Source organism: Impatiens glandulifera, chromosome 4, assembly GCF_907164915.1.
Source record: "Impatiens glandulifera chromosome 4, dImpGla2.1, whole genome shotgun sequence".
NCBI classification, from domain to species: domain Eukaryota; kingdom Viridiplantae; phylum Streptophyta; class Magnoliopsida; order Ericales; family Balsaminaceae; genus Impatiens; species Impatiens glandulifera.
Window position 1 is genome coordinate 34,357,588 of NC_061865.1, and position 9,673 is coordinate 34,367,260.

Genomic DNA, 9,673 nt, shown 5'->3' on the forward strand with positions numbered 1-9,673 from the left:
GCTTAAGCATGGCATTAAACGTTTTTCACTTAGACTGACAAGTTTAATGAAATTAGACGCCCACGTCTAGTAGCTGGATCCATTAGACCACATGGTCTAATGGGATTAGACGACACGTCTAATTACGGTTCCCTTCAGACTAATCTGAAGGAGTTAGACTGCACGTCTAACTCTCATCTATTAGACGACACGTCTAACTACGGTTCTCCTCAGACTAATCTGAAGGAGTAAGACTACACGTCTAACTTTCATCTCTATTAGACAGCACATCTAACTACGGTTCTCTTCAGACTAATCTGAAGGAGTTAAACTGCACGTCCAACTTTCATCTCTATTAGACGGCACGTCTAACTACAGTTCCCTTTAGACTAATTTGAAGTTGTTAGACTGCACGTCTAACTACGTATCTGTTAGACTGCACGTCTAACTACGTCTGTTAGACTACACGTCTAACTACGTATCTGTTAGACTACACGTCTAACTACATATCCGTTAGACTACACGTCTAACTTCGTCTATTAGACTGCACATCTAATTACGTATCTGTTAGACTACACGTTTAATTACGTATCTGTTAGACTGCACGTTTAACTACGTCTGTTAGACTGCATGTCAAACTACGTATCTGTTAGACTGCACGTCTAACTACATATCTGTTAGACTGCACGTCTAACTACGTCTGTTAGACTACACGTCTAACTACGTCTGTTAGACTGCACGTCTAACGACGTCTGTTAGACTGCACGTCTAACTACGTTTATTAGTCTGCATGTTTAACTACGTATCCGTTAGACTGCACGTCTAACTCAATGCATCTAATGAACAATCAGTCTAATGAACCTCATTCATACATAATCTAATATAATATGTTTTCGATACACCTACACCAAAAACGATTAGACAACTTAGATTAAGTTTTATACCAACACATCATCAAAATTCCATTAGTCAAAATACTTTGACCCTTTGTCAAAATAATTTGACCTAACAGCCCGTTTAGATGATTAACAACATCCACATCCAGTTTTGCAGTATCAGCAAATGGATCATAGTTTCTTCCACAACTTTTATAGTAAGGAAACATAGCACGACCTCTTGTAAAGACTTCCACAAACACTCTTCGCTTGAGGGCTTCAGAAACTGATAGGATCGGCTTTATCAATAGAGACGGGGGTCTGACTAATGATGAAGGCTTATGAAAAACAGTTTGATAGAAATCCTGTTAGGGATTAATATCTCTTTCTATTCTACGCAAATTTGTGTAAACACATGAAACAGATTCAAGGCGGAATTGTTTACTTGGGTTTGAAGCACAAGATGAAATATGAAAAGATGACAGAAATGAAGAACACAACAGTTTGTTTATGGATGTTCGGAGAAACTCTCCTACGTCACCCCTTCTTCCAACCACCGGAAGGATTCACTATAATATGATGAGAATCAAATACAGTTTACACACACACTTAGCACACTATTGAACATAACACTTTCTGTTCAATTACAAGATAAAGAATATCACTCAGCTAATGGTGTTTTGATTCTAGCTCTCTCTATCGATTCACACACAGTACAATCAGAAAGAAGCTTCACAGAATAAGTTCAGTAAGGAAGATGATTTAGTAGTCTCTCTCTGCAAAATCAGATTGCTTGTTTGTTTGTAATTGCTTGAAAAACCGATGCTTCGTCCGTTGTCCTTAGGATTGATTAAATACTGAGCAGGAGCTAACAGTCGAATCTTCAAGAATGATACGTGGCACTTTTCCATTGGAAAGACTCCATTGTACACAGTAGGTTCTGAGCACAAGGATCGTGGTCGTACAGAACTGGTAGTGCGCCGAATAATCCATCAGAGATGTACCTGCAAAACGGGTAATGTGAGGAAAATTCTTTTACGTGGCATTCCTTGATTGGATGCATATAGCTGTTGTACTAATCTTCACTGGAAAGTGGAGCAGGAGTAGGGTACAGCTATAGCACGTGGGTAGGAGAAATGCTAGATTCAAGCGTACTGCTTAAACAGAGCATTAAACGTATTTCAGTTAGACGGATTTGAGAAAATCAGTCTAATGAAATAAGTCAATTCCTTATAATGAAAACGTCTATTAGACCGCCTAATCTAATAGAATTAGACTCGCGTCTAATTACAATAACCATTAGACAGGTACGTCTAACTCCACTGCGTTAGACTACACGTCTAATTTCGGTCCTACCTTAGACTAATCTGAAGGAGTTAGACTCACGTCTAACTTTCACTAATTAGACTACCCGTCTAATTATTAAATAACCATTAGACCGGCACGTCTAACTCCTCTGAGTTAGACTGACGCGTCTAATTCAGGTCCTACCTTAGACTAATCTGAAGGAGTTAGACTCACGTCTAACTTTCACTAATTAGACTACCCGTCTAATTATCAAATAACCATTAGACCGGCACGTCTAACTCCACCGAGTTAGACTGCCACGTCTAATTCCGGTTCTACCTCAGACTTGTCTGAAGGAGTTAGACTCACGTCTAACTTTCACTAATTAGACTACCCGTCTAATTATTAAATAACCATTAGACCGGCACGTCTAACTCCTCTGAGTTTGACTGACGCGTCTAATTCCGGTTCTATCTCAGACTTGTCTGAAGGAGTTAGACTCACGTCTAACTTTCAATAATTAGACTACCCGTCTAATTATTAAATAACCATTAGACCGGCACGTCTAACTCTTCTGAGTTAGACTGACGCGTCTAATTCCGGTTCTACCTCAGACTTGTCTGAAGGAGTTAGACTCACGTCTAACTTTCACTAATTAGACTACCCGTCTAATTATTAAATAACCATTAGACCAGCACGTCTAACTCTTTTGAGTTAGACTAACGCGTCTAATTCTGGTTCTACCTCAGACTTGTCTGAAGGAGTTACACTCATGTCTAACTTTCACTAATTAGACTACCCGTCTAATTATCCAATAACCATTAGACTGCCACGTCTAACTCCAATGAGTTAGACTGGTACGTCTAATTCCACGTATTCATTAGACTATCCGTCTAATTCTTTACGTTTAATTCTATTAGATTCACGTCTAATTCCGTGTATTCATTAGACTATCCATTTAATTTTTTATACATCTATTAGACTTACACGTCTAATTCCGTGTATTAATTAGACTATCCGTCTAATTCTTTACACATCTATTAGACTTACACGTCTAACTCTGATGAGTTAGACTGTACGTCTAATTCCATTAGACTTTCATCTAATTCACGCGTCTATTAGACTGCACGTCTAACTCCGTTGAGTTAGACTGTGCGTCTAATTCTATTAGACTTGCGTCTAATTTTATGCGAATGAAAATCAAAATCGGTCTAATGGCCCTCATTAGATCCAAGTCTAGTGACATGTTGTCTCAATACACCTGTATTGAAACTTATAAGTTATTTCATCATCAAAATATCAGAGAATAAATTATTTCAACACTTAGTCAAAATAATTTGACCCAACAATTTCCCCCTTTTTGATGAAGAAATTGCAAACTTGCATACATATATCAAGACATGCATTCATCCAATAATTAAACAAACACCTTGTTCATTTACACCATTCATCCAAAAAGAACCAGTATTCGAAAAATTTATCAGAAAACCATGTTCAATAAAATTAAACAGAGTAATAGAGGAGAGATCATTGTTCTTCCCTTTTCACTCGAGGATCGGTTGGGTTCATCTCTTGTCCGGGAAGAATGTTCATGAAATGAGGATAGCCGCGACCACCACGACCTCCTGCACTCGATCTTCCTCCACGCTTAGCAACACTGGCACGTCAACCTTGATCAGCATTAGACAGCCTACTCTGGCCACCACCACTTCTTCCACCACGCTCAGAACCACTTCGACCACCACCTCTCTTGGTTGGCCTAGGATTGTCATCAGTACTTGGGGCCCTCCTGGATCTTGTCCCGGTTGACACACCATCATTCCTCCTGCTTGACTCACCTTGAATTGGTCGAGGTCGAGCACCTTCAGCATTGCCCAAAGCATCCTCCTTCGCTTGAAACTTCCTGGCAATGGTCTCAGCAAATGCTTGTCGTTCATTGTCATTTCTGTTCATGCAATCCTGTATTTCTACCATCTGATTCTTCACTAGACTGAATTCATCCATGGTTTCCTTGTGGCGTTCGTCATTGATATGCCTCTCAATGTCAAACAGTTCACTATGGCGGCTGAAGCATTCCTTTTCAAACTTTGAGAACTTTACATTTGAGACATGGGTCTCATAAATATTTATCTTCAAGGTCTTATCCAGCTCAGTTAGGATCTTGAATGTTGCCGAAATTTGCTCTTTCCTCTTCCTTGGAGATCATTGACTGACACATAGTCTTCTGCATTGAGGAGAGCATAGACCTCATAGATCTTAACATTTTGTTTCCTCCAGCAGATGGACCTTCGTGAGAAAACACTTCTTCAGATTCTGCTGCCATACTTTGAATAGGCTCAAAGTTTGTATGAACCTGCAAGGATTTCTCTGGCTGATTTACTTCAGCATTCTCAGCGGCTTTATCTTGATCTTCTTCTTCAATTTCTTTTTGTGCCCTTTCAAATCTTTCGAGCAGATTTCCAGAATAGTGACGGGGAATGTTGATGTTTTCGTGAACACTTCCCACAACGCCATCGGGAAATAAGTAAGTCTTAACAACCGTTGGTTGCTCATCCTTTTCTTCCTTAGATGAGGAACTTTCTTCTTCATCATTTTTCTCTTTAGAGGGTTCCCCCTCAGTTCTTGCAATTTCTGGCTGAGTGACCTCGACCAGTTTCTCTTGAACACCCTCTGTTCTTGCAACATGGGTTATAATTTCATCTTCTTCAATAGGTTCTGCTACATCTTCTATGATCACTTCTTCAATATTTGTCTCAAGAGCTTTTTCAGGCTCTTGAACATTCATCATTCCTTCTTCTTCATTCGGAAGCTCTTGAACAGGATGATCTTGAATGCGTCTCTCTTTGGCAGAAAGATTCCCGAATTCGATCAGGAGAGCAACATCTGATTCATCAGCATCTGGAATGTCCATTACTTCTTCTTCGTTGAGCGGTTCTGCGCCAGAGCAGTCGGCGCCGTGAATGTATCTAGATGCAGCAGAAACATAGCTTTCCATGATATCATTCAACTTTTTCAGAACTTTTGCTTCAACATCAGCTCCTCCTGCGTGAGGGTTGAAGTTAACTTTCCTGGCTTCATAGATTGGAAACAGAGCTTTTCCAAGAATGCAAGCTTCCACCAGTTCTCTCTTATTTAACGCTTCACCCACATCTGAAGTTCTTGCCCATTTCAGGACTTTCTTCTCGTTTGCCACTCTCTTATTCCATTCTTTTGTTATGGCAGCATTAGACAGAGAGTCGTTGTACTTAGAGGACAGCCTCTCAGTACACTAGGAATCATAGATTCCTAACTTTTCAGAGGAAAGAACTTTCACTTGATCCAAAATGAGATCAACGATACCTCTTGCTTCAGATACCTTCTCAGGCGCTTGAAATGCAATGGATTTCCCTTTTCCAACAACCTCTACAGGTTTTGGAGCTTGTCTGGGTTCACCAATTACAATTCCACTTGTCCCTTTTCTGGCCGCAAAAGTTCGTAGACAGATTGGGGTTTCAAACAGAGCTCAGCAGGAAGCTCTCTACAGACAATCTTTCTGACCACCAAGGAATCCTTGGGAGCAGGAATGTTGGGTTCACCAGCAACAAGGGTAGGAATAGCACCTTGTTCTGGTTTCGACGACTCTGTAGCACTGACGGCTACATGATCATATTGAGTAACAGGAGACTCCGCCCTGTTAATAGTTTGAACATTTGGACCGGCTGACTCAACAGCAGGCCCTTCAGCAAATTCTCTCAAGGGAGAGAAAACAGATTCAGCTTGTTCCACTTTGGGAACATCAAATTTTGGCACATCAGCCAAGGATTTAGAAGACTTTACCTTAGCAGATTTGGACGCGCGGAGCGCCTTTGTCTTCTTCTCCTTTGAGGCACAACACCTCGAAGGTTTCCTCAAATAAGTTGAGGGAGTAGATAACGATGTCATCGGGGTTGCAGCAAGTACGCCTGGACCTTGCTTCACCCTTAAATCAACAGATTCAGAGTCCTTCTGATTTGGGCTCCTCATGATGGAGGAATTGGCCTCCGATTCATTCACAGTTCTGGTTCTCTTTGCCCCTGTTGACATAACAGAAGCAGAAGGCTTTGATCGGGTGGAAGGCCTTCCACCAGTCTGGAAACTAGAAGCCCCAGATGCAGACTCTAGGTTGTTCTTCATCCTCGTCAGAGTGCTGGCCACCTTAAGTGCAGTAAAAACTCTTGGAGAGTTAATCTGCGTCGGTTCACCAACAGGAACCCCCAAAAATTTCAACAGGTGGCTTAGTTGAGCCGCATACGTGATACTCTCCTTGTTCGTCTGACTAATAGAGTAGCACAGATTCTGAAACAGGGTATGACCCCACTTCACTTGGATTCCTTTAGAAATGGCGCACATATAGTCAAAACGATCTTGACTATAGAGATTGAAAGAGCCAGCATTCCCTTGCAACGCCTTCGCCACCACGTCGTTTAGGAGAATAAAGTGGGGTTTGAATACCTTCTTGTATCCATTCACATGGATCTTAGAACCGTCAGCAGAGAAGGAAGTCTTCATTTCCTCCATGATTTCTGAAGGGAGCACTAAGTTGAACAGATGACCCTCCGTTGGGAGTTCAAAGAACTCCGCATAAACCGCTTCGTCAAAAGATATCTCCTTTCCGTTAACTGTTGCTACGATGGAATCATCCACCATAACTGCCGTTTTGAAAAACTCACGAACTTCATCTTCATAGAAGATGAACGGTACGCCCAGATACTTCCTCAACCCAGAAGATTCTAGGGTTTAGAACATCTTTACCACCTCCGGCTAATTAAAGGAATACACCGATGGAAAGTCCACCTGCAAAGTACAGTGACCGAGAGTGATTTTCTTCACCATTTTGAGAGAATGTGAATCGATACGATATTTCAGAGAGTTTTAGTGAGAGAAATGCAAGAAAACTAGGGTTCTTAGAGATTTCGAGAGATTGAAAGTTTTCAAAATCATGCAGGAATGTCCTTATATAGATGAAAAATAGAAATACAGAATAACCGTCTATTCTAGGGGTATGGCCCATTAATAAATGTTAGACGTCCTTTTTCAAGAAGTAATCATTAAAAATGAGAGTATATCAGTCATTTTCTCTAAACTTGATAGACATGTGTCTTCATGTTATTAAGAGATCACTGTTCGATATTTTGAGCGGGAAAAGCAGATAGCTCTCAGCGTGTGACAACTGTCCCTGATCAGTCTAATCGGCACGTAGTTAGACGTTTTTCTTACTTCACAAATAACACAGCGTCTATTAGATGGAAGAGTGTATTAGACGCATACGTCTAATTCCGTGTTTATAACAAATCCGTCTAATGTTTAATAGACGTGTATGTCTAATTCCGCATAAACAACACATGTTAGACGTGTGTTTATTAGACGTGAGCATCCTCTTGCTCAAGACGTAAAAATGTCTAACGTCTATTAGACGTGTCCGTCTAATTGCGTGGATATAAAATCTCAACATATAGACTTAGATGTATGGATTGTGAACAAAAATACGTCTAAGTACATACTTTTTCTTTTAGACACCCTTGTCTAATTAGACCGATTAAGGATATTCGTCTAGAGAATATCTTTAATTCCAAAGAAATTTTTCATCTCAAAAATGAATATGGACATTAAAGTTTTATAAACAATTTTTGTGGTTAAAAGACCAAAAACATTTTATTTTATTTATTTATTTATTTTTAACAGATAAAAGCATTTATTCTTCCAGAATGGCAAGTGCCATTGTTGATCTTCCAAGTTGTGTACTCAGAGGAGTATTCTTCTAGCTTCCTTCCTGCTATCCTCCTGCATCACCTACAACATAAACTATTTACAAATCTTGGTACCCACACTCAATTGGGTCCTCGGTCAATTAGTCCCTTAGGAATCCATATTTGAGTTATTCTGATGGATTTCTCATTTTGTGTTGTGATTAATGCATAAGATTTTGACTTAGCAGATGACTTCTTACTAGCCACTGATCCTTTGACTTTTGAAGAAGGTTTTCTTTTAAAACTCCTTGACTTAGAGTCAGGTTTTAAATTACCAGACTTATTGGCATTTTCTAGCTTATTCTTAAGCCAACTAACAGTCGGTGGAACATAAACTATTTCATTTTTGAAAGCAAATTCTTCATGAATAGGATCAGATTCAATGTCAGTCATACTTGCTTTGACAAAACTTATTGGCTTAAGTTTGTCATTTAGTTTTGACTTTTTGCAGGATAGGTTAGGGTCATTGCTATCAAATCCCAATCCGGATCTAGATCCAACAGGTTTCAACATGCTGATCTGATATTTGACAGCATCACCAGACCTTGTCCATGCACAGACAACATAGTTAAGCCTTTTGTTTTCAGATGAAAGAGTTTGAATCTGTTCCTTGAGCATCTCATTTTCATATGAGATCTCTTCAATTTTCTTTTCAAAAACATGTGACTCTTCCTTTTTAGACAGATTTGGTTCATTTATATCTGATGAAGATTTAGTTTCATTTAGAGATTCTGCTAGCTTTCTGTACTCGATGACCATGTCATCTAGTGCAGCTACCAGTTATTCCCTTGAAAACCTTTCAGAGGAGAAATCAAATACCTCAGTCTCCTGAGTTCCTTCCTCATCTTCTCTGGCCATGAAGCAAGCCACGTCTTCTTCATCACTTTCACTGGATGAAGAGTACGAGCCACCGCTGCTTCCTCTGTTCTTTCCGTCACCAGCCATAAAAGCCTTCAGCTCTTTTCCATCTTCCTTGGCATCTTCACGCTTTGGCTTCCGGCATTCCGATGCATAATGACCTTTAATACCACAGTTAAAACAAGTAACATTAGCTTTAGATTTTATATTATCATTAGAATTTGAAGAGTTTGAGTTAGAGTTGCTCTTCTTCATGAAGTCGCCAAACTTCTTCACAAAGAGAGACATGGCATCGCTGCTCAGCTGCTGAGCTTCCATCATCACGTCCGGAGCAGTTGGTGGCTCTTCAGCAGTCATCAACGCCTTGGCAATAATAACGGACGATGGTTGATTTACTTCCATCCTACAGTTCAGCTCGAACTCATAGGCCTTGACGTCAACGAAGAGATCAAAGAGAGAGATCTTGTTCAAATCTTTGGATTCTCTCATCGCCATAGTCTTTATGTCTCATTCCCTTGGAAGAGCACGCATGACCTTGATAGCAAGCTCCCGGTTGCTATAGGTCTTGCCTAGGATGGACAGAGAGGAGACAATCTTGCTGAATCTGGTGTCGAAATCGTTCATTGTTTCACCAGGACACATTTTATAGTTGTCGAACTGTTGAGTGGCAACCATGATCTTGTTTTCCTTGGTTTGCTCGTTGCCCTCACACAGTTGAGTGAGTATGTCCCAGACCTCTTTGGCAATGTCACAATCGATGATGTAGTTGAACATACTGTCATCGAGAGATCTGTACAGAACATCAAGAGCCATGTTGTTGAGGTTGTTCTGCCTCTTTTCATCAGCAGTCCAGTCGGCCTTCTCCTTATCAATCTTGATAGGACCTTCTGTGACAACACTCCACATATC